Source organism: Camelus dromedarius, chromosome 20, assembly GCF_036321535.1.
Source record: "Camelus dromedarius isolate mCamDro1 chromosome 20, mCamDro1.pat, whole genome shotgun sequence".
NCBI classification, from domain to species: domain Eukaryota; kingdom Metazoa; phylum Chordata; class Mammalia; order Artiodactyla; family Camelidae; genus Camelus; species Camelus dromedarius.
The window spans coordinates 9,302,409-9,327,263 of NC_087455.1; the positions used below are offsets into that span (position 1 = coordinate 9,302,409).

Consider the following 24,855-nt stretch of genomic DNA (forward strand, 5'->3'; position numbering starts at 1 on the left):
ATCGGGGGACATGAAGACACTCTTCCGTGGCTGGACTGGAATTGCCGGGGGCTCTGAGCCCTGCTGGGCCTGGGAGTGTCTCTTGGCCATCCCCCCCCCCCCCCCCCCCCCGTGCAGGTTCAAGGAGATTCCTCTGAGGCTGGGCTTAGGCGGATTGCATCTACTTCCTCTTGCCCCTCACCCCAGACTCACCCTGGAGCTCCCCGGGGTGGGACAGAGCCTTGATCACCCTTCACTTGGCAGGACCTGGAGTATTTTTCTCCTGGCTAAGGAGACTCCCCAAAGTTATCAATGCCCCCTCTTTACCCAGGCCTAACAGACTCGTCTGTGGGAGCTGCTGATGCTCCAGCCAGGCTTCATCCGGCTTCAGGGGCCATTCCCTTGGCTGTGAGCCTTTGGTCTCATCTAGGAAAGCTGGCTTCGTGGGCATGTGACTCGTGCAGTCAGTCACACGGGGTCCCGTTCTTAGAAGGGCCTGGTGCTTGGTTTAATGCTCTGCAACCAGTCTTGAAATCCTGAACTTTATCCTTAACCTTGCATTTTGTGAGTGGACCTAATGGGACAGTGGAGCATGAGCAGTGGGTGTGCCCGCCGCGCCTCACGCTGCATCACAGATAGGGCTTTTGATGCCCTAGGAGCACCGAATTCTGATGGACATGACACATGGGAGGCCAGCACGACTCAGATGGGTACAAGGCGGCCTATTACACCTACGCCAAAGTAAGCGGAGGTGCTGACAGCCCCCAGAAGCCAGGCTTTCCGTTTGAGCTAGGATTTGGTTTGGACACAGAAAGAAGGCAATGGTGTTCTAAGAAGCATGAACCACTGAGGAGTCTTATCCTATCCGTATTTAAGTGTGTCACTTCCTGGTGTGAGTCCCCACTTGTGCTGAGGACCATGGCAGAGAACGAAAGTTAAAGATGGGGCCACCCATAGTTCTGTCTCCTCCAAGTCCTTCCTTGTCAGCAGTAAATCAAAGGAAGAAGATGGGCAGAATGTGTGTGCGTCAAGAGGCGAAATAAAAACAGTTGACTTCGTTTGTGCTGTTTCCATAGTTCTGGTAAGAATGAGCTTTAAACTACCAAATTCAAATTGTGTAATTTCAGTGAGTCTTGATGGTTAAATGCATTTATTTATTTTTTTCTTTTTCATAATTTTATTAAATAATCTTCCTTATTGTTCTGCTAGGTGGACTTTAGAGTATTCTTATCCATTTTTTAAAAATCTTTCTTTTCTTCTCCCATTAAAAAAAATTTAAGTGCGGTTGATTGACAGTGTTGCAGTAATTTCTGGTGTACAGCATGGCGACTCAGTTACACATATATACATACATATGTATTCCTTTTCATATTCTTTTTCATTATAGATTACTACAAGAGTTTAATGTGTTTATATTTGCTTTTAAAACTGGCATGCACAATAGAAATACAGAACAGTAAAGTTCATGCTAATAACTTTACTTCCAAAATTCTTTCCTTAAAATAATGTTAAATAGCAAATCAAAAACACTGTGACTGATTGAAAGAGAGGCCATGAAAGGGAGGAAAAAACTTTATATTTTAGTTCCTCTAAGGGCACTGCTATCCTCCTTTCGGAACAAGGGCTCCTGTGTTTCGGTTTTGCAGTGGCCCCCAAATTGTGTAGCTCTCCCTGCATCTGGAGCTTATCTAATCAATTATTTTTGAGATGTCCCACGTGAACAGCTACAGCACTTAGCTGAGAGACAGCAGAGCTTACCTTGGTTCTTTCTGTCCTCTAATCACGTCATCCTTGAATGTGCTGGGCATCCGGAGATAAAAAGATGCAGCCCTTGCTCTGTAGGAGTTAACGGTCTAGCGAGGGGAGCACAGAGCAGGGCCCCCTGTGTCTGGGGAGGTAGGGAAGGTTATGTCAGTCTGGGTGAGGAGCACCTGCCCCACTCTGTCTCCCAGCACCTAGCACAGAGCCTGGTACAGGGTTACTGCTCCATAAATGTTTGATGAATGAACAAACGATGGAGTGAACGAGAAGGCACCATGTTGACTGCTGAACACTATAGAACTAGGAGGGTTGTCGCTTACGGTGGGGGAAATACAGGCGCTATAGAGAATCCTGCTTTCCGGAGGTCAGCCAGAGCCATGCCCGGGAGACTCTCCTCTGTCCCCCTGAGTTTTGATTGCTTTTTTCCTCCATGCATTTTTCAAGGGTGTTGGACAGGTGTCCCGCTTCTGTGTCCATCCAGGCAGGTTTCCATCTCAGGGTGAGGGGTGCTCCTGATATCAAATGACTGCACGAAATCCAGTCATTCCTTCCACAAACACATACTGAGTACCACCTAGGGGCCTGGCTCCAGTTATGAAACGGGAACGATAAATGCCCAGGCAGAGAAAGGACGTGGAAGTCCCTGAGTCCTCTCGTTCTCAAACACCGACCCTCAGACTGCTGCTGCCGAGTGAGGCGTCTACTGGGTCATGGAAGAGTGACGGGACTAGCCTGAGGCGTCAAAGAGCTAAGGTCGTGAATTGACAGGACTTCCTTCACTCTGAGATCCTGTTCTTCCTTCTTGTTAAAATGTCAACATGCTTTAAAAAAAAAAAAAAGAAACAGAATGACTACAATAGCACATGATATTGGGATTTGTTTTCATATCCATGGTGGGCAAAAAGTTGGCAATCCTCTGCGAGTCTTCTGATGTGGCAGCACCACCGTCCTGCTCATCGACCTGAACTGAGCACAAATTGACATCCCTCCAAGGGCAAAAAACTCCCTGACTCTTGGTAAAAATGATCCTTAAAATTTCCTTGTGTTAATTACTCTATTATTTCCTTGTAATTTCTTCTATCAGGTCCTTGCCTACAAGGACCTTTCAGATGTTATCCCTTTGAATGTGTTCACTGGCTGGTGAATTTCCTGATCGCCTTCTTAGTCATTTGCTGACATTTCTTAAGTGTGACCTAAGTGCCAGGCATCCTACCAGGAGCTGGGGACACAAAGATGAAGATGGCGAAACAGCCCTTTTATGTATCTGAGGACCACTTCTGTGGCACCCCCCTCCTCTGCGCCACCCCTTCACTCCAAGCTTTTCGGCTCCAGATGAACCATTTCTGGTTTTCAGACCTTTTTCATCTGAGAAGGTCTTAAGTTGCTACACCAGTTGGATCTATCTCCTCTGAATGTCCTTCAGTTTATCTAAATTTCTCTTAAAATATTCCCCCTGAAATTGGGATATACCCTGTGTGGTCTGGTCATTGGAGATTGCATAAGTATGCTCACCTCCACCATTCTCCTTGTTACATTCTCACTAGCGCAGCCTAAGGAGCCGGTTTTGGGAGGTGGGGTGGGGGGGAGCAGCTGCCGTACCACTGATGACGACAGCAATCCCTTATGTGATGTCTGTGATGTGTACCGTACGGCAGCCAGTGTTCTAAATACCTTACCTACCCCAGCTCAGATCATCTCTCCACAATCCTGTGAGTAGGGACTACCATTTTCTAGGAGAAGAAACTGAAGCGCGGAGAGGTAAATGGATTAGGCTGTGTCCTTAGGAGAAGGGACATCTCAAGAATGGATACAGTGTCTAGGAGAAGCAAGGAAAATCTTCAGCTTGGCCCCCAAGACCTGGATGAGCTTCTCCCAGGTTCGGGACCGGAGAGGAGTCTGCAGGATTTAGGGCAGTGGTGGTCCAGGCAGCCCATCAGGGAGGCCACAAGGTCTGTGTGAGGGACAGCTGGCTGGTTGTTGCGGGAGCTGCCACCCAAGGCAGCTGGTGATGGGTCCCCAAGGCTGGAGCTTGGCCCAGAAGCAGCAGAGAGCTGCCCAGTCTGGACCACCTGGGGATACGGGCATCTCTGCTGTTGCCTGTGTGGACGGGAGGCCATCACCAAGTCTGCTCCAAGTGCTTCCAGACCGTGTAAGACCCTAGGAACCTTCCAGGGACCCTGTTACATTAGAGGGATGTTCCCAGTGACCGAGGTGGTGGCATCATTGTTTACCATTGCAGTTGTTTGTTTATGGTGTCCTATTTGTGGGATGCCAGAAGGAAGGAGGGGAGAAAGAAGGAAAGCAAGGGGGAGGGAGGGAGGAGGGAAGGAGACGGGGAGAGGGGACGGGAATTCCAGCCCAGCTGCTGCCTTCGGCTTTCTCCGTTCTCTGGGTTCCCACACGTCCCTCAAGGTGAGCCACAGCCTCAGCTGTGTTACTGCACGAGTGAGTGAGAACAGGGCCGTCTGCAGCTGGTCATCGGGAACAAGAGGACCATTAGCCGCAGTGATTTATTGCAGGTCAAAGCGCTGCATGTTGGTGCCCATCACAGGAGCCCTTGAAGCCTCATGATGAATTAGAAGCCAGGTGCCGTCAGGGCAGACGCTCGGGGCTGGGAGCAGGTGGCACAGGGGACAGAGCCCGGGCCTGGGGCCCAGCCTGAGGCCAAGCTCATCTAGGCTCGAGACTCTCGGCCGATGCCCTTGGGCAGGTTGCTTCTCTCTGGGCCTTGGTTTCCTCTCTGTGAAGTGAGGAAGATGATTTCCTTTGGTTTAGGGGGAGGTCAGTCCTTTCCTGTGCTTCCCTTATGCTGTGCTCACCCTTATGTTCTATTGCATCCGTGGGACCAGCGATCACAGGTCAGGGTGTCAATGCCACCTTCCTTGCTTCCTTTAACTTCCCTCCTCTTTAAATCCAAAGTGCGCCATGGAGCTCTCGAGACCCCGGCTCACGTCATCCTCTGGCTTCTCACTGTTCTCTCCCTTCCGCCATAGGCACCTCGCCTCACCCTTTCTGGGCATCTCTGAGAGATGAATCAGAGAATCTTTCTACCGTCTTGGAATGTCAAAACCTGACTTCTCAAGATATTGCCAGAGAACAGGTCTTGCCTCAAGCAGGAAAGAATTCAAGAGTGAGGCATAGTAAAGTGAAAGCTAGTTTATTCAGGGAGATGCACATTCCATAGACAGAGTGCGGGCCATCTGAGACGGCCAGAGAGTGACCACGAGGTGCGGGGTTGTTAGTTTTTATGGGTTTGATAATTTTATATGCTAATGAGTAGGAGGGTTACGCCAGCTAGTCTGGGGAAGGGGCAGGGATTTCCAGGAATCGGGCCTCCCCCCACTTTTTGACCTTTTATGGTCAGCCTAGGAACTGTCATGGTTCCTGTGGGCGTGCCATGAGGCTCAGTGTCCACTGGACGGTGAATCTTCTGCCATCTTGGTTCTAACCAGTTTGTCCTGTCCTCAACTGATATGTCATTCCTTCAGGGTGCCCTGCCCCTCCCCCTCCTGTCTCAAAATCAAGTTATTCAGTAGACAAAGACCCAGATTCATGATGAGAGGGATTTATTCACTTCCCCCTCTTAGTTACAACTGATTTAAAACATTAATTATGTGTTCAAATCAACACAGCTCTGTGATGGCGCAGAATGCAGAATGCATGTTCAAATTTAAGCTGAGACCAGGAACTTCAAAGAAATGCCCCCCTCCCCCCTGCCGGGGCTCCTGTGTCAGACTTCGATGGCCTATCCATTCTCTCCTGCTATTTGACCTACTTCCTTTGCAAACTCGGAAAAGCACTTCTTTGCTCTATTTCTCCTTTCTGCCAGACGGCGTATTTCTGTGGCGCCCAGGAATGCTGGAAGCCTCGGGACTCTCCCCGGCCATGGAGCCCTGGTGGGCAAGGAGCGGGCTTGGATGATGAAGTGTTTTTGGGTCAAGGCTGCATCAGGAGGGGCTGGGGTGGGGTGGGGAAAAGGCACTGAGGCTGGAGAAGAGATTCTTGAGTCAAGTGAGAGAGGAAAGGACGCTGGGGGTCCAACAAGCCAAAGACAGGCGCCACCAGGCAGGACACATTCCAAGGCAGGGTCCTCCTGCAGGCAGCCCCCTGTGGGCACAGTGCAGCTAGTGGAATCAGGGCAGATTCTCTCAGTCAGGTGCCTGATGAGGTTCCAGACTCAATCCACCATGTGTTGGTGGTACCGCTGGGCTGTTGAAATGGAGATGCTGGATGCTGGCCTGGAAGTCAGGGCAGAAGCCAGGAGTTTTGAGAGCAGAGGGGTTGGTACCACAGGCTAGTGTTGGGGTCTAGAAAAGGAGGATTTTGAGGCAGTGGTCTACAGAAGGAACAGCACCTTCCAAGTGTGGTCTGGGGTAATCTGCCTAAAAAGTCATCTGGCGATGCCTGTTAAAGATCCAAGTTCCCAGCCTCCTAACTGGACCTATGAAATCAGTGATTCTTATGGACACTGAAGATGTAGAATGAGATGTGAATCTCAGAGGAGCAGGGCTGTGTGGTCAGGTTCAGTTTAAAGAAAAAGGTCCAGGATAGGGCTGACTTGAACTCAAGCTGAATCCCTAAGTGGAGATGAAACTCAAGTGAAACCCTAAGGTTTCAGGCTGGGAACAGAGGGACTTTTTTTTTTTTTTTAAACCCTGAGAAACTCTCTGACTGTCTCTGAGAGCATCTCTGAAAGCCACAGCACAGTGCCTGCCACGCACAGTAGGTGCCCTGGGGAAGTGTGACCCTCTGTGTGTGCAGGGAGGGCCTGGAAGGTCAGCCTGGCTGCTGTCTGTGCCCAGAGCTGCAGGGACGTTTCTGTAGCCCTCCTGGCCCAGGGCCACCTCTCCTCAGCAGCTGGCCCGCGTCTTTTGCCATCCCTTCCCCACACTTGTGCGGACCAGCAGTGCCCGCTCTCCACAAGCGTCCCTGGCCTCCCTCCAAGCCCCTGCGGTAGATATGCCGCCTCTGGAAAGGCAGTGCTGCACTGAGAGCTGATTTTATCCTGCTCCTCAGCTGGGCCCAGCTGTTTCCAGCTCGTTAAGGACCTTTCCCTTCCCGTGCCTCATTTGTTCCGGGATAAAGCTCATAGCTTGCTTCAAGGTTTCCAGACCACCCAGGACTTCGGGGCCTTGTCGGAAGAGGCCCTGGAAATGTTCTTGGCTCTGGACACTGTCGTGGGGAGGGGAATTGAGGGCCAGCCACAGTGGTAGGGCAGCGCCTGGGGAGGGGGAGGGCCCTGGGTGGCTGGGGTTTGGATCCTGGCTCTGATGTGCGTCTCCCTTGGACACATTGACCTTGGGCATCAAACCCTCATCTCTATTATGGGAATGATAAAACCATCTGACAGGTTCTTGTGAGAATTCCGTGAAACGAGGTGTATGCATGCAGTGTCTTAGCTCGTCTGTAGCCTTGGGAAAGATGGTAAGATGTGGTTTGTTACCAGGATAAAGACCACACAATTAGATGACTCTGCACGGAGAGGGTCCAGTGGATGGGCGAGAGAGAGCAGTCCTCAGTCAGATGTGGACGTCCGTGAGTCCCTCCTCCCTGATAACCCTCTTTCTTTCCCCTTCTGTCTTCACCTCACTCCCCACCAAGAGTTCACCCTGTGGTTCCATGAGTACCATCCTGTTACTCTTTGGCTGTGTTTAGGGCGGAATGAATGCCGTAGCGCCTGTGAGTCCATTTCTGTAGCTAGAAGTGGGGGAAGAGCTGGGTTGGGGGGAAGGAAGTGGGGCGGAGACTCTCTGTCGTCTAAGAGTGAGCCATCTATAGGGCAAGATTTTGTTTGCTGGTCTTGACCACCTTTACTGCATGATTCCAGCATCCTATTATATTAACAGAGGCAATGTTTTTCTTCTCATTAAAACTCCCTCCCAGGAAAAGACTGGGAGGGGTGGAAGACTCCCCTGCCATGGTCTTCTGCAAAGTCTGCAGCTCTGCACCGGCAGCCAGTGTGTGCCGGCCATCGTCATTGTTGGTAGCAGTAACAGTAGCAGCGGTATTTCCAACGAGCATGTGATGGTTCTGATCTTATTTCCCCAGCACTCCAGAGTAGGGTGGTGAATTGGTGTGCCGAAGACAAGGTGCCCCAGAGCAGAGGACAGACTCTCAGCCAGCAGGGTCTCCGGCTCTAACGAGTGGAGGTGGGGAGCCCGGCCGGGTGGAGCTCAGGTTATCAGCAGGCCATGGTAACAGAAACCAAAATATTATCTCAGGCAAACGTGTGGTATCTGGGTTGTCAGCCCCAACCTCTAACAGTAGTGAGAAGCCGAGTACTTAGAAATGGACAGTGGCCTGCATACAAGTGAATCCCTTTCGTTAAAGTGTGGAAGAGCTGGAGCTTTTAAATGACCAGCTTTTGGAGGGAGGGGAGAGGGCACTGTACTTTTTTATGGAAAGAGTGATGCAACTGTTGAGTGCCCACTGTGTACTTTTGCAGCCAACACTTGAAATAATTATGTTTATTTTAGTGATGGAACAATGAGGCTCAGAGAGGTTAAGAAACTTATCTAAAGACACACAGTAATGTATGGAGGCAGGATTCAAACCCCAGGCCCAGGGCTTTATCTGTTCCATTACATTATGTTTCAAAAGGTACATTTGTAAGGAAATAAGCTTATGTTCTTATTCACATCTGTATTAGTTTTCTACTGTTGCTGAGAAAAATTTGCCATGAACTTAGTGGCTAATAAGATCATAATTTATTGTCCTGTCGTTTTGGAGACCAGAAGTCTGAAATGATTCTTTTTTTTTTTTTAGTAGTAACTTTTAGTCATTGCTGATGGGAATACAAGTTGCTTACCAGTGGAGGCAATTTGGCCATTTCTATCAGAATCACAAATACATTTACTCTTTTTTTTTTTTGGTGGGGGAGGTAATTAGGTTTATTTATTTATTTTTAATGGAGGGACTGGGGATTGAACCCAGGACCTTGTGCATGTTAAGCACAGACTCTACCACTGAGCTATACCCTCCCCACCTGAAGTGAATCTTAAGTGGCTAAAACCAAGGTGTCAGCAGGCTTCTCTTCCTTCCAGAGGCCTCTTTGCCTTTTCCAGCTCCTGCAGGCTTCCCAGTTCCTTGACTTATGGCCGAGGAATCACAGCACCTCCCCTCTTCTCCCTGGCCTCCCCATCATTACATCACCTTTGCTCTCTGACTCTGACCTCCTGCTTTCCTTCTGTCAGGGCCTCTGTGATTACACTGGACACCCCCCCCCCCCCCGGATAATCCAGGCCAAGCGCCTCATCTCAAGATCCTAAACTTAAGTCACGTCTTCAGAGTGTCTTCAGCCACATAAACTCACAGGTCCCTGGGTTGAGGTCATGGACGTCTTGGGGACCGTTCTTCTGCCTCCCACAATATCTAAGTCATGTTTTCAGTCAGTGCAACCTCAGGGTAACCTCCTCCCTTTTCCAAACCTCTGGTCCACACTGTTCAGGACAGTTACTGCATTAGAATGAAGACCCTTGGGACTTGTCAGGGGATAATAGATGTCTATGTTTATTAGATGCTTGTATGTTTCTGGCACAGCTGTAAGCTCTTAACTACAACCTTAATATCCACCAGCCTTATGAGGTCAGAGCTATTAAGAGCTGCATTTTCTAGGTGAGGAATAACAGCACAGAGAGGTTCAGTGACCTGCCCCCATCACTCAGGTTGGAAGTGGCCCACGGGAACCCAGCTGTCTGGTCCCAGAGCCTGTGCCCCTCCCGTGGCTGAGTTCCAGGAGGACAGAGCCTGAGTCTGTTTCCCTGACTGCCGTATTCCCTGTGTGTGTCCACGTGGTGCCTGACCGCCGAAGGCACTAAATATACATGCTCTGTAAATGAAAGCATAACACACCAAAAACCTGACGACTCCATTGTTTCTCTGCATGGAGTCATTAAGCAAGAGAGGAGGACTCAGGTGTGGTAGAGAGACTGAGAATCCAGCCCAAGAATTGAATTAACCGTGGTTTTGCTTGCCAGTGAGCAGGAAATTCAGCCTTTTCTCTTTTACTGGGAGTTTCCATTAGCTAAGTCATTACTGGCGTCTCTAGTAAGAAGCCCCCGAGGGTGCAGTCATGGTCAGGACTCATGCATGTGCCCTGGGACTTGGTGGGGGATCAGTGGTCCCTTGAGCTCTCCTCTCCCTCATCCTTGCCTTTGCCGACTGCTTGCTTGGCGATGCCACCTCTCGCCTGCCCTCCTCCCTTGCCGGATGCAGCTGTTAGGCCCACACCTGTCTACTTGGCTGCAGCCTGGACCCAAGGATTGTATTAGTCTCAGGGCTTACATGAAACCAAACCCAGGAGTTTGGGGCTCTAGGCTCATTTTCTGTTTGAGAGCCTCCCTGCCTTGTCCATCCAGGGGCTCTCAGTGGGTCACCTACACAAAGAGAGACTAAAACACAGCCCATCTTCGGGCTACAACCAAAGCTCAAATGTGGTGACATGGCAGGGCTTGGTCTTGTGTCAGCAGACCAGTGGTCTCATAGAAGCGGGTAAGGAAAAATCTCTCCCCTCAAACCACTTCTCCCAGTGGGGTCTTGAGGACCCATGGTCTTCCAAGACAGGCGTCGCCCGGCCAAGCTTCCTTCATTGTGCAGATAGTCTCTGCCAAGGTATAGAGTTTGAAGAGGCTAATTAATCACACAGTCTAGCACTTAGTAAGGAACTGAGAGAGGGATCTGGCAATTGGAGGTGTAACCATCGACTTAATTACTACCAAGAACGTTGCTCTGATGAGCCCCAGATGTTCCTCTGGTTGGTGGCAAAGCTGTGGTCTTGTGTGGCGGACCTGAGTCTCACCGCGCTAGCAGCACCCTGGGCTTGGGACTCGGCAGCCCTGATTTCCATACCAACATACCAACTTGCCTTCAGTCACGTCCAGCGCCCCTTGCATTCAGTGGGGTTCAGACCCCTATGTTCCCTGGTGATGTTGGATGCTTAATTCTTTGTGGGCATGGGAGTGGCAGATGATGGGGGAGGCGACAGGATGAAGGCTCTCCTGGGTTAGGCTGTTAGGACGGTCTGGGCTCCCAGGCTTCCGCTCTGTGGTGATACCATCCATGTCCAGCAGATGACGATGTTACTACACACGCGGGGAGTTTTGGTCAGTGGCTTGAAACTGCCACCTCCTTCCACTCCAGAAAAAAATCAGCAAGCTGTTTTTTTCCTTGAAAATTGGGGAGAGAGCTTTCCAAAAGGATGTATACTTCGAAGCTTTAGGTAGGATTTATATTGAATTTGAAAGAAATCATACCCTCTTCTCAGGTTTATACTGTCTTTCCCCTCTGCTGGGTTAATGGATATCAGGGGCCCCTCCCTGCTTCCTCCTTTCCCCCTCCCTCCCTCCTTTCTTCCCTCCTTCCCTTCCCCCCTTGCTTCCTTCCTTCTTTCCCTTTGTTGGCACCATTTTATTTATTCAACAGGTGGAATTTTTAAACAATGTAATGTAAATTAGGAAAGATTACATATGTACTTATAATTTGCACAGACAACTTCAGGTGAAAAAAATGCATAAGAAAAAAAAAAACTAGATGGAAATAGGCCAAAATGTTAACAGGGGCTTCCACTGTTGCTAGGAGGAGTTTTTGTAATTTTTATTTTATTGATTCTATTTTTTCCATATATGTGTTTTGTTGATTTTATTTTTAAAATGATCGTAGAGCAAAACTGACTTATTTTGGCGCGCAGTCCTGTGAATTGCAGCACGTGTGTGAATTCCCCTGGTGATCTCATCCACTCTTACAAATGCTGTCAATCACCTTCATGACAAGCAGTGCCCTGAACTGTATCTCCAATCTGAATGTCTCGGTTCCACCCCAGATCCATTTGCTGGCATCCCTTTGGACGTCACCTGGATGTCCCACAGGTAACTCTAACATTGCCTGTCACAAACTCTACTCATTTTCCTTTCTGTTTTGCGTGTGCCTCTCCTGCAGCCGACGTCTCTGTTCCTGGTGACCCTGGAAACCTGGAGCTAGAACCTCAGCGACAGGTTTCTACTGTCTTTCCATTGCCTCCCTCCCCAATCAGTAGCCAAGACCCCTGCGTTTCAGGCATGTCCCTTGATCCATCCCCTGCCTCCATCCTCATTCTCTTTCACTCTGATCCAGGCCTTTATCATATCCCGCCTGGGTTCACCTCGATAACCTCCTAACTGGCTCGTCGTCGCTAGTTTATCTTCTCTCCTGTCCATCCTGCCCACTGCCAGCATGGGCTGCAGCTAAAACAGACATGGGCCTTTCTCCCCTGTGTTTAAAGCCCTCCCAGAGGCATAGGATGGCATTCAAAGATTTAGGGAGATAGCCAGAGCTTTCTCATGGCCCCATGAAACCCCATCAGTCTCCTCTTCCTCTGCTGCCCTGGCCCAGCCCTGAGCTTCAGTTCAGCAACACTGATCTGGACGCTCCAACAACTCCACCCCTGAGGGCCCTTCACACTCCTCCACGCGGTAGCCTCACACTCAGTGATGAAGCCAGAGTCACCTCCTCTATGCAACGGCTCTTGACTCTCTCAGGAAAATGGAATTGCTCCTTCTTTTGGGTTCCCCTGCATGCTGACCACTGGGCAGTGGGAGTCACCCCCCAAAAGAGATGATCAGAATCTTAAGGCCCTTGATCACATGAGGAACAGTCAGAAAATAACAGAATGGGACAAAGACCAAATGAGGTATGGAATGGGAAATAGGGGAGGGAAACAAAGATTTCAAAGCCAAAAGGTCACCTCACATCCATCAGAATGGCCATCATTAAAAAGTCCACAAACGATAAATGCTGGAGAGGGTGTGGAGAAAAGGGAACCCTCCTACACTGCTGGTGGGAATGCAGTTTGGTACAGCCATTATGGAAATTCCTTAAAAAACTAAAAATAGACCTACCCTATGATCCAGCAATCCCACTCCTGGGCATATATCCAGAGGAAACTCTAATTCAAAAAGATACATGCACCCCAATGTTCATAATGGCACTGTTTACAATAGCCAGGACATGGAAACAACCTAAATGTCCATCGACAGATGACTGAATAAAGAAGATGTGGTATATTTATACAATAGAATACCACTCAGCTATAAAAATGATTAAAATAACACCATTTGCAGCAACATGGATGGACTGGGATATTATCATTCTAAGTGAAGTAAGCCAGAAGGAGAAAGAAAAATACCATACAATAACACTCATATGTGGAATGTAAAAAAAAAAGACACAAACTTATTTACAAAACAGATACAGACTCACAGACATAGAAAACAAACTTACGGTGGTTTCCAGTGGGGGAAGGGGGTGGGAAGGGATAAATTGAGAGTTCGAGATTTGCAGGTACTAACTACTGTATATAAAATAGATAAACAACAAGGTCCTACTGTGCAGCACAGGGAACTATAATCAATAGCTTGTAATAACCTATATTGAAAAAGAATATGGAAGGGAATATATATGTATATTAAAAGAAAAACCAGAGGGGATGGCGGTGAAACCTAATTTAGAATGAAGACTTAGGTGCCAAAAAAGTTTTGTGTGATTTATCTTATGTAGTCTTCACAATCATCATTAAGAATCTATATTTTCAGATTAGGAAGGTGAAGTTCAAAGAACTGGGAGTAACTTGCCCCAAATGACAGAGCCACTTGGTGTCAGAGCCACTTTTGTGAGTCTGCACCCCGTGCTTCCCTGTGGGGGAACTCTGCTCCCTGACTTGGCTCTGGAGGGAGCGCTTTTTAAGTCAAGAATGTATTTCCCCTGGGGCACCCACAGAACCCAGCAGAGCAGACCCAGCATTCATTTGCTAATGGGTTGCATCCAAAGGAAGCCGCTTCATCACAAACCCTGTAAAACCCCTGGGGCCCAGAAGGATGTGAAAACCAGCTCAGTGGGGCGAGAGTGGGCGCCTGCAGCTGGCGCCCAGGCTTCCTTCTCCGACCGATCCAGTGCCCAGCTTGGAAGAGAGAGCAGAGGAACAGGGTCCAGAAGCAAGACCACCTCCTGGTCTTACCAGAGTCACTCCTGGCAAATGATGTGGGTTCCCGGAACTCTAGGCTCATCTGCTCTCAAGTGCAAGAATCAGTAAACCCATCCAAGTATGTCCACAGACACACACACGCACACGTCCACACTGAGTTCCAAGAAGGAAAGACAACAACAAAACCAGGAACAACGGATGAGTGTGTTGGGAGGAGGGGCCTGCGCTGGTTTGTGGAGGATGGGCCAGGAAGGCCTCTCTGAAGTGGGGACATCACGGATGAGACGTGAAGGTTGAATAGGAGCTCGCCAAAGAGTGGGGGTGGGGGTGGGGGTTCCAAGCAAAATTCACTCTCAGGTAGGTGTTGGTTCAGTCCCACTCGAGGGAGCCCAGTTCTGGGACTACCTTTACTAAGAGCATTTCGAAGCATGGATTCCAAAAGGAATGTCAGTCAGGCTCGCGGCCACAGGCAAGCTGGAAGCAGAGGTTTTCAAGTCACTGCAGGGGGAGAGTGCGTTAATACAACTGATGTCCAGGTCCCCTGGGGGTCCAGGGAGAGGGAGGTCTCCTGTGCAGGAGCTGCCGATAACAAAGGGACTTCTGTTCTCGCTGCCTGCCCCCTACTCTGGCCCAGAGGCACCGCCGTTCACTTGACTCCTCCTTCTGCTGCGTCTGTGTGAAGACCCCCGCTCCCGGCTACTTCAATGGCAGGAGGCGGCTGGGAACAGCTGGGAACTGTTGTTAGCTTCTGGCAACGTCCCTGAATTTCTTCCTTGTGGATCCTGTGCCCCTGAACTGCTGGGGGCCCCTGACTCGACCCGAAGTTGAACTTAGCTGAAGGGTCCAGGGCTAGGAGCTGCCTCCACGTCAGCCCCGATAGCAGCATGAAATTGCACAATCTTTCTGAGAACGCCGAGGCCGCCTTGCGCGCCATTCCTGGGATGGGAAGACTATCAGAAGCCACACAGTCTGCAAATCCATTCATGTTTTCCAAGGGCGGGATGGTGCCTGAGAGAGCGACTCGATAAGACGCTCGCTTTTGTTCACAAACACCCGGAGGGGGTCCCCTGTGAGATAGCAACGCTCCTGGTGGGGACGAGGCGGAGGAGGGTGGCTTCAGATAAGAGGCCTGTGGAGGAGAATGGCTGTTTTCAAGGGTGGAGGTGCAAAACATCCGTTAATGGGTTTGCCAAGGGTGAACTTTTCATTCACAGAATCGGAGAATGGGGAGTTGCAGCCATTCTAGTCTTTTGAAACCCTTCTTTTTAACCACAAGGAAAAAGAGTCCAAGAGAGGAGAAGCAACTTCTTTGAGGTCACACAGCAAGTCAGATATCAAGTTCTGTGTAGCATTTGGAGCCTCTGACATGGAATACACTGTTTTCCCCCTCTGAACAGTGTACCATGTAACCCCTGCGCCCCAAAACTTCATCTTTCTCTCCTGTTATCTCAATACACGTTTATTTATTCATTAACTAACCCATCCATCAATTCATGCATTCCTTTATGTGTTCTTATCCACATTTATTAAGAACATAAAGGTGTATAAGACAGCACCTCAGAGAGTGGATAACTGGGCAGACACCCACGAGTACAGGGCAGCGGTCCCAGCCAAGCGGCGTGAAGAGGCAGAGGGGGACTGTCGTGGAGAAAATGCAGCAGGTTCTGTGGGGAAGGTGGCTTTTGAGCTGTGTCTTAAAGGAGGAAAAGGATTGCATTTGTTGAAGAAGGAAGCAACGGCCTTAGTGCTTTACCCCTGGAGACAGCATGACGGGTGGATTGAAGATGTGAAAAGCTGGCCCTGAAGAGGTGCGTTACAACAGGCCATTCACCCCGCGAGCCAGCAGTACAGGCTTTGTGTCTTTAGGGGCCAGCCTTGGTGTTGGGCACCATCAGGGCCCTTTCTCGAGCAACTTGCCATGCGGTGAGGGAAACACCAAGTGAGCCGAGTGCGGCTATGGGAGGCGGAACCCGCAGGGAACTGGGGCTTGTGGGCCCGGGGTTCTCACCTCGCCCTGCCATCTGCCTGCCTGGATGTCAGTGCCTTGATCTCCTCACCTGTGAACTGGTGACACGTGACCCGCCTTCCTCTCCTCGTGAAAAAGAGGCGGCAGGGTCCAGTTTGGAGCCTGTTCCTTAGTAGTTGTGTGACCACGAGAAGGTACGGAGTCACGCCGGGGCTCAGTCCCTTACCGGTAACATAAACGGTCGATGAGCACATATTTCATATTTGGATGTATCTGCATATATTTTATGCATTCCTGACATACCTTTTTCTTAGCTTTTCCCAATATTTCTAGGTTATGTGGTTCATCTGTGAGTTTTTTCAAATGGTTGTGAGTCTCCAAAAATTTTCCAATATAATTATTGAAAAAAAATTCCTTGCATAAATGGACTCGCCCAGTTCAAACCCATGATGTTCAAGGGTCAACTGTATATGAAATTTCCTTGTCATAGGACAAGCCCCTGTGGATGCTGGGGGCACCTCCCGGGGAAGTCTACGAAGAGTCTGGAGGCTCTTGGGACTGCGTCTGTGGCCGCTCCTCCCGTCCTGTCTTTCTCCTTGGAGTAAGTCACTGGACAGGCCTTCGTCTGGGCCAGTGAATCCTTTCCCAGGGGCACACAGAAGGGGACAGGCAGGAACATGGCGACAGACTGTCCTTGACTTTCCAGGGCAGAAGGAGTTTCAGACGTTCTGCTTCATTCCTCTTGGGAGGACCTCTTTGCCTGTGTTGTGGGTCAGAAAATGCATCCAGCGTTGGTTGGACTCAGCCACAACCAGCATCAACTGTTTTCTTCAAATCGTCCAGCAGATACGTTTGATGCTTCCTTTTCCTGTCTCCTCATGCTCCTCTTCTATTATTTCCAGGCTCCCCGCAGCCTCCCGTTTTGCATCCTGCGTCTAGCCCGGCTGGCCCTCCTTTCTTCCTGCTGGTCCTCCCCGCAGCAGAGAGATCCTTTCTGCTCTGATCTCAGGATTGTTACGGAAGCGGAAGATGCAGAGGACTCCAAGAGGCAAACAGGTGGCTGCCCCTTTCCTGTCTGGACTTTGCTCTTGCGGAGGGGTCTTCTCTGCTCTCATGCTGTTTTCTTTTTATTAGGGCTATTATTTCATTATAATTTCAATTATTTCTCTGCAGAAGGGTGAAGTGCAAACACTTGCCACGTGAGGCCATGCCCACAGTGAAGCCAGCCCTTCTCATCCTGTTCACAGCAAAGACTTCCAACTATAACGTGATGACTAAGAGCATGGACTTCCAGTGCAGACTGTGTTCAAATCCTACCCCTGCCGCGTACCAGCTGTGTGATCTGAGACAAGTTACTTAACCTCTCTGTGCCTCTATAGTCTCATCCCTATGTTAGAAATGCTGCTGCTTCATACCTCACGGGGTTATTGTGAGAGTTAAATGAGATGATATGATGTTACCCATTCTAGAAATGGCTAAGTCCTTCTTTGTTAATGGCCTCAAGTGTGCTTTTGACTTTCCTATCTCTGATGTCAGGTGCTCCCCTCACCTGCCTGGAATGAGTGCTCCTTCCTTTTGCCTGGATCCAAATCCTCCTTGTTGTTTAAAGTGGAGGAAACTCCGGAAGAGGGCTGGCTGGACTCAGACCCTCACTCCCGCTCTGGTTCCATAGCTGAGGTACGTAGGATTCAGTTATATGTGTACATTTTTTCAGATTATTTTCCATTATAGGCTATTATAAGGTATTGACTATACTTCCCTGTGCTCTACAGTAAATCCTTGTTGCATATCTGTTTTATGTATGGTGACTTCCATCTCTTACTCCTGTACTCCTAATTTGTCCCTCCCTCCCCTTTTCCCTTTGGTAACCACAAGTTTGTTTTCTATGTCTGTGAGTCTGTTCTGTTTTGTATATAGATTCATTCTTTTTTTTTTTTTTTAAGATTCCACATATAAGTTATATGAGATAATATTTATCTTTCTCTGTCTGACTTACTCCACTTAATATGATAACCTCTAGGTCTGTCCATGTTGCTGCAAATGGCAATATTTCTGTTTTTTTTTTTTTCCTTCTTCTCTATTCCCTCCTAATGGAGGCACTGGGAATTGAACCCAGGACCTTGTGCACGCAAAGCACATGCTCTACCATTGAGCTATGTCTCCCAGCTCGCTGCAAATGGCAATATTTTATTCTTTTTATGGCTGACCTATATTCCATTCCATCCCACGCAACATCTTCCTAGACCAAGATGGGCACCCTAATTTCACTGCACTATTTACAGTAGCCAAGACATGGAAGTGGAGATATTTATACAGACCTCGTGGAGTTCTTGAAAGTAAAATCCTTAGACTCTGGCTGGTAGTTGGTGCTTAATCAATGATGGATATTATTAAGCCAAGTCTTGCCAGGCCTTCCTGCCTGAACCGCCCCTCTGAGCTCTTCTAGTAATTACTGAGTCCACTGTTTAGAATCTGGTTAGCCACTGGCCATGTAGTATTTTGTATCACCTGTTTTTCTTTCTTCTTTTTTTTTTTTTTTCTGCTTGGAACTATTACTGGAAACTTACGGCCACTTAGCTTTTCAAACACACCTAGCGTCCCCCTCACTGCAGTAGGGGCTCCTTGAGGAAAAACCCTGCACAGACATTTCTAACTTGACCAGTGTTTGCTGAGCAATCCCTCTGTTCCAGGAGCCTGCGCCGGGCTCGAATTTTCCAACACCTCTTTGTCTTTCCATGGTGGTACCTCGGCCTGGTGCAGCCACGGCTTCAAGGTCCCAGCTCTCTCATAAGTTTTGTTTTTTGCATCTTTACCTTTGTGTGGGACACTCTCCTTCCCCGCTGCGCCACTGACAGCTGACACCAGCCCCCGGGGCCAGAGCTGTGCCTGAGCAGATAAGGACTCATTCTTAGAACCAGCTTGGCGATCGTTGGGTGCCTTTTTCGCCTCGCTTTCTTCTCCATGAAGGCATGAGCCTTGTAACTGTGTTCCAAGAAACATTTCAACGGTCAGCGCCCTGGACGTGGCCTCACCTGAGATAAGGACTGGGTGTCAGCTTGGAGGAAGGAAAAAGTTACAGCAGAGAGGAAGATCTGATCAGCAGGAAGATTTCCCAGCCTGGGACACCACCTCCCACAGCAACAGCCTGGAGACCGGGCTGCCCGGTCCAAGACCACGGCCGCCTCCAGAGGAGGGGCTGCTGGCACTGCCCGGGCATCCTCTCTCGTCCCAGGCAGGCACCTCCTGACAGGTGTGGGGCTCTTGTACCCGGAAAGAAGCACGGGGGCCAATGATGACAGCTCTCTGAGGCCTTAGCTATGGAGTCAGGTGGCCGAGGCCGTGGCTGCTGCAGCAGACGGGCCGTGGATGAAGTGTGACCCAGGCCCGCCACTCAGGCTCTTCGGACCTGTTTCCTGCCTAGAAAGTAAATGTGTGGTATCAGTGGTTTAAGCATTTATTTGCTTTTTTTAAACATCAGAATGGTTTAAAGGTTTTTTCCAAACAAGAATCGAATGCATATTCCAAGTTTATAAAACAGACAAAAAGAGCAGCTCTTTCCTGTCGTTCACTGGGCAGGAATCCACCACGTGCCAGGTCACTAACACTCACTCCTCCTGCAGATCTCACGGCGGGCTTCTGTGTTTTGTTGATTCAGGGGGGTTCTGTCTGAAGGCAGGAGGAAGTAAAAGATAAAATTTACAAGCCCTTTCAAGCTCTAGGATTTTAGGAAAAATCTAATCACCTTTTACACCAGCCGTTGTAAGCACATATTGTAACTGCGAGGGCAGCACAAAATAGAGGACAGTCACGCTCTTTACTGAGATTAGAGCAAGGAACACCGCTGACACCTCGATGGAAGGATGGAAGTTAGACAAAAGTCCCTTTGTGATGTCGTGGGATCTACTTCATGCGACTGGGGCCTGAGATTGACTTCTCAGAGGAGAGTTTGGGAATTCGGAGGACTGTGGGTTGCAGGGGGCAGGAATTAGGGTGACGAAACATTTTGACATAAGGAAGACTTTCCAGAAGTTAGGGCTGTAAAACCTTGTTAACTTGGGAACGTGGGCCGGCCTTGCAACCAACAAAACGAAGGCCAGATCCGCAACGCTCCTCTGTCCATCTGATGGTCTTTCTGCCTGGCGGCGGTGAGAAGGCTCTATCTATGCAGCTTGTTTAGAGTTTGTGCTTTGGAGTCAGACCGAACCTGGTAAAGTTCCTACCAGTTGTTGACTTTATACAGGTTACTTAACCATTCCAGGTTCCTTGGCTGTAATGGTGATACAGGTACCCTTTCCTGAGGTTGAATGTGACATCAGATGGGTTGAGGCACGCAAAACACTTAGCACAGGGCTCAGCACGCAGTGAGCATTTGAAGGTTCTGACATGTGTCCGCGAAGCTCTGTCAGCCCCGTTGCTGCGATGCAGCCAGTTTGGAAAAACTCCAGTTTGGGACAGGAGAGTTCTGGTGCGATTAAAGGACAAACGCTTTCTGTGTTTCAAAAGGAAGGCAAGTGGAAATTTGGCATTTTTTAAAAAATCAAAAACCTTAAGTCAAGGCAAGGCTTGGGGGAGCACCAGAAAGTCATTCTAGTCTGTGATTGTGGGTCTCGGGCAGGGAGTAGGAATGCTCCTGCTCCCCCGACTTCCTTCTGCTGCTCTGGTGACTGCCCACAGACAGGCCAGCTCCCAGTCATCCGAAACACCACTCAGAAGGCAGGAATTTGCAGTCTGTTCCAAGCTGGAAGTGACTTTCCTGTGATGGGGCCGCACCGCTCTGTGACTCTGTAACTCATTCTGCTAGTCCTGGCAGCTCTCCAAATTCCTGGGACGTGATCAATTGACCCAGTGACTTCAGGTCAGATTCAGGAGAACACTGTATCTGGAACCTGGTGTGAGAGCTCCCAGCTTGCGGAAAAACCCAAGACCTGTGTTTCTCTATGATTTTCCGTATTCTTTTCAGGCAGCTTTTTTTTTTTTAATTAAAAAATTTATTTTTTAAGGGAAGGAATCTAGAACCCTCAAAATCTACAGAAATTAAGTTTAGGTTAAAATAAATCAGAGGTGTAACTCAGTGTCTGAGGAGGTAAGTGTACATCTTCATTTTTTGGAAACCCAAATCAAAGGAAATGAACTGAATTGCCTTCACTGCGTTTTTGTGAGCATGTTTGGAGCATTCGTCGCTCTAAAAGTGCAAATCCCAATGCTGGCTTCCAGTGCTAGCTGGGCTCATAACTCAGTGTGAAACTGAACAAAGCTCCCAACTTCTCCGAAAGTCAGTTTCCCTATTTCTAAAATTAGCTGGCTTCAGAGTTTCCTTCCCTATTTAAAATTCTTTAATGTATTTTCAAGTGTTAGGTGAATTTACTGTTGATCAACCCATTACAGAAATGGTCAGTTCTCTTATGTTTGCAAAGTACTTCATTGTTTCATTTGTTGTTTAGAAGCTTGCGAGCTTGGCAGGGTGGTTGTGTTACCCCAGCATATAGATTAGGAGACTGAGGCTCAGGTCAGTTGAGTGTCAAGGTCAGGACTTTTTGGCTGGTGAATGGAGGAGGTGAGACAAACCCCAGATCTCCTGATATCTAGTCCAGAGTTTTTCCCAGTCTTGACTTGTACGCTGTTGACGGAGCAAGAAGCCATGTATAACTATGGCTGGTCTCTGCTGGAGGCAGAATCCTGCTCACCTTGTTCTTTTGAAGAATGGTCCTCAGCCACCTTGGGGAGCTCTTATGCTCTCATTTGGAGTCCAGTTTATCATCATACCTGTTACATGTTGACAATGGAGATTTCCTGGCAACCTAAATGTCCACTGACAGATGAGTGGATAAAGAAGTTGTGAGAAATATATATATATGTTTATATACAGTGGGATACTACTAAGCCATGAAAAAGAATGAAATGATGTCATTTGCAGCAACACAAATGGACCTGGAGATTGTCATACTAACTAAGTCAGAAAGAGAAAGAAAACTGCCATATATCATTTGTATGTGGAATCCAAAAAAAAAAAAGGACACAAATGAACTTATTTACAAAACAGGGACAGACTTACAGACATAGAAAACAAACTTATGGTTACTAGGGGGAAAGATGGGGAGGGTTAAATTGGGAGTTTGGGATTTGTAGTTACTAACTACTATATATAAAATAGGTAAACAACAAGGTTCTACTGTATAGCACGGGGAACTATATTCAATACCTTGTAATGGCCTATAATGAAAAAGAATATGGAAAGGACTATATATATATATATATATATATGTAAATGAATCAGTATGCTGTACACCAGAAATAAACATAACATTGTAAATCGACTATGCTTCAATTTAAAAAAGGAGGTTTCCAAGGTGAGTCTTATAATCAGGCATGCAAAGGCAACACAGGAATGTTAGATGGAGTCTAGGTTGGAAACCAGGCAGATGGACATCTGTCATCTCCTTTCCACCGTTAACTGGCTACTCCTTTACCTTCGTTTTTACATCTTTAAAGTGGGTGATGTGATATCCAGTGTTTAGGGTACTTGGACATGAGTTCTGTTGCTTTCTTCATCTTAATCTTATTTGTAAATGGAATATTTGATGGAATATCTGATGCCCTATAGGGACACTGAACGCTAGGAAGATGGTTGTAATATGTTGCTATGGGAAACAAATGATACAAAGTAGCATGTTTTGTATGAACTCTTCTTGCATAAAAATGTAATATGAGGTATGCAATGAACAGAGAAGGATCATCACTGTCAGGTTAGTTATGATTTTTCTGTAGGTGGTGGGACATGGGGACTCGCAGTGCTTTTCACTTCCTTTTTCTTTTCTGCTTTTTCTTCAGTATAGAAATGGACTAGATGTTAATGTGGTCATTTGTTTAAAAAATAAAGTTTCTTTGAAAGGTGTGCAGGTCAGGATTCTCTTTGGGAAAAAAACTGGAGAACCCATCTACTTCCTGGTAGTTGCTTAATAAGACCAAGTCCCCAATATGTTCAAAACAGACGCAAATTGTGTCATCCCCAGCCATTGCTAATTAACCCTCTCTTTGTTCAATTAAGACAGCCGCTGTCAGCCGCCTGTGGGTCAGTGGGATTGAGGATGCTGCCGCCAGGCGCAGTTGGGGCTGGGGCTCCACATTTGCCGCTTGCCTGTGCCAAACAGCTGTGCTCTGAGCAGGCTGCCTGGTGACACTCACCTGCAGGAAGTGTGGGTCATGAGGCTGGTCTGCAGGCTGGGGGACAGGGAGCTGACGGTTCCACTCCAACAGGTGGGCCAGCCAATCGAGAAAGGGCTGGAGCAAATGTCTGTTGCTCTTAGTAATGAGCGAGGGCGCCCCAGCTGTTGGATAAGACCGTGGGCAGGATGCTGTTGTAATCTGGCCGAGAACCCACAGTCCCTGCGCTTAGGACTTTCAACACAGAGGATCCTGAGGGGAGTTTTCCCCCAAGCTCCATAGCAGGGCTGGAGGGAGACAGAAAGAGCAAGAAAACGGCGTGCACAGACACAGAGGCATCATCTGAACACACGTGTTTGCTGCTCCGAAGTGTGTTTTTGTCACATTTCCCTCAGTCTTGTTGGGAGCAGAGAGGGCGTAACTTTCTTTGCTCTAACTGAAAAATGGCTCTGAAATTGGGGAAATGAAATAACTTTATTTTGTACTAGAATGTAAATTTTTATTTTAATGTTTGTATTTAAGTGTATCTCTTTCTGTGGTTGCCTTTTGTTTCATGGCAAGTAATGATGTTTTCCCATCTCTGAAAGTAACAGAGTCCTTTTAAAAGTGTATTGATGTAAGTAGAGAAGGGGTCACTGATAATGTTATTAAGAATACAGTTAGAACGTGGAATTGGCGAAAATCTTTAATATGTGATGCAAACCACTGAAATGTGGGCAGCAATTTTCCTCAAAGGCCTGGGAGTTGAAAGACACGGGGCCCTGCTGGCTCACCTGCTGAAGAACAGAAGTCAGCCGCTCCCAGGCTTATCTGCACATTGGGCTTACCTGGGGCGGGGGGAGGGCTTCAAGAACCACTGATGTGTGTTTCTCACTCCCAGAGATTCTGACTGAGCAGACTTGGGGGATGGCCTGGGTTTTGGAGTTTGGACAAGATCCCCAGGTGATCCTAATGTCAGGCGCATTGGGAACCCCTTCTCCTAGCAAATTCTTGGATAGCCCAGAGCCTTAGCTTCCCTACCTGCAACAGGGGGCGTGTTGAAGGTCTACTGGTCAGGATCTGCCCTGGCCTCCACGTTCATAAAAATGCAAGCCAGTACCTTCAAGTGAATGGTTCAACACTGTCTCCCTGAAAGGGCCTGCTGGACAGCATAAGACACCTGGGTTCTAGAAGGAGAAGACAGTACCAGGTCCAGAAGGAAGGAGGTGGAACAGAAAATGGGGAGGGAAGGGGTGCTTCACAGAAGCTCTTTTCTCCAAGCCAGCTTCGCGGCAAGTTCATCTTTTCGTATAGGAACCCCGTGGGGGTGGGGCAGAGCGCAGACCTGAATCCAGGAGATGTGGGCCCCTGTGGGCTAGAGGTGTGACCTCAGACGAGCCACTTCACCTCTTTGGGACTCAGTTTCTCCATCTGGAAGACGAGGGGGTGGACTGATTGGTGTTTAAGTTCCTTTCCATGGTGCCTAGGGGAAACCTCTAGGCCGCCTCTACCTCCACAGTCCTGTCTTGGCTTCTTGCCAACAGGACCCCCAATGGGCCGCTAGATGGCACTAGAGACCTTTGAATGAGGATTTAGCCCGGCTAGGCCCACCTGATTTTATCTGCTCCCCCGGCAGTGTCCGGAATGCGGCCCTGGAAGGGTTTTCTGTTGCTGAGCTCACAGCTGCTGTCTGAATTTACTCACTTGTGAGCCACAAAGGGGCAAGACTTAAAGGAACAGCATTCCTTTGGTGTTCCCAGCACCCCCCCGCCCTCCCCACCCCAGGTCACAGCACAGTAGGACCAAGCTGTTGCTTGGAGCCCAGCTACATCGTTCCTCTCTCGCTGGGGTAAGACCTCACCTGTGCCTGATATTTGGTAAACGCTCCTTCAGTGAGGGATAAGGGAGCCTGGGTGTGCATAATAGGACTTTGAGGGTAAGAGAATCCTGGGCTATTTTAAAAGCAAAACCAGTTTCTGGGAGGGACTTAAATTTGGAATGCTATGTTCCATCTCCATGCATGGAGATGTCTTCTGCATTTCAAGAGTTCTGTTGG

At 48.5% G+C, this 24,855-nt stretch overlaps 1 long non-coding RNA gene and 2 other non-coding genes across 3 annotated transcripts in view; 1 reads left to right on the forward strand and 2 right to left on the reverse strand.

Annotated features, from left to right (window-relative positions):
• LOC135318678 (uncharacterized) overlaps window positions 1-17,512 on the forward strand; it is a 54,906-nt gene extending 37,394 nt beyond the window's left edge. The window contains exons 4-5 of the long non-coding RNA XR_010376949.1: window positions 16,562-16,715; window positions 16,833-17,512. This is a non-coding gene — a long non-coding RNA (uncharacterized LOC135318678). The remainder of the gene's footprint in view (window positions 1-16,561; window positions 16,716-16,832) is intronic.
• Window positions 8,649-8,721, reverse strand: TRNAV-AAC (transfer RNA valine (anticodon AAC)). The gene has a single exon. It is a non-coding gene; the product is annotated as a tRNA-Val (tRNA).
• A 238-nt stretch (window positions 17,513-17,750) lies between the features above and the next one.
• On the reverse strand, window positions 17,751-17,822 carry TRNAA-UGC (transfer RNA alanine (anticodon UGC)). The gene has a single exon. It is a non-coding gene; the product is annotated as a tRNA-Ala (tRNA).
• Between the last annotated feature and the right edge of the window lie 7,033 nt (window positions 17,823-24,855).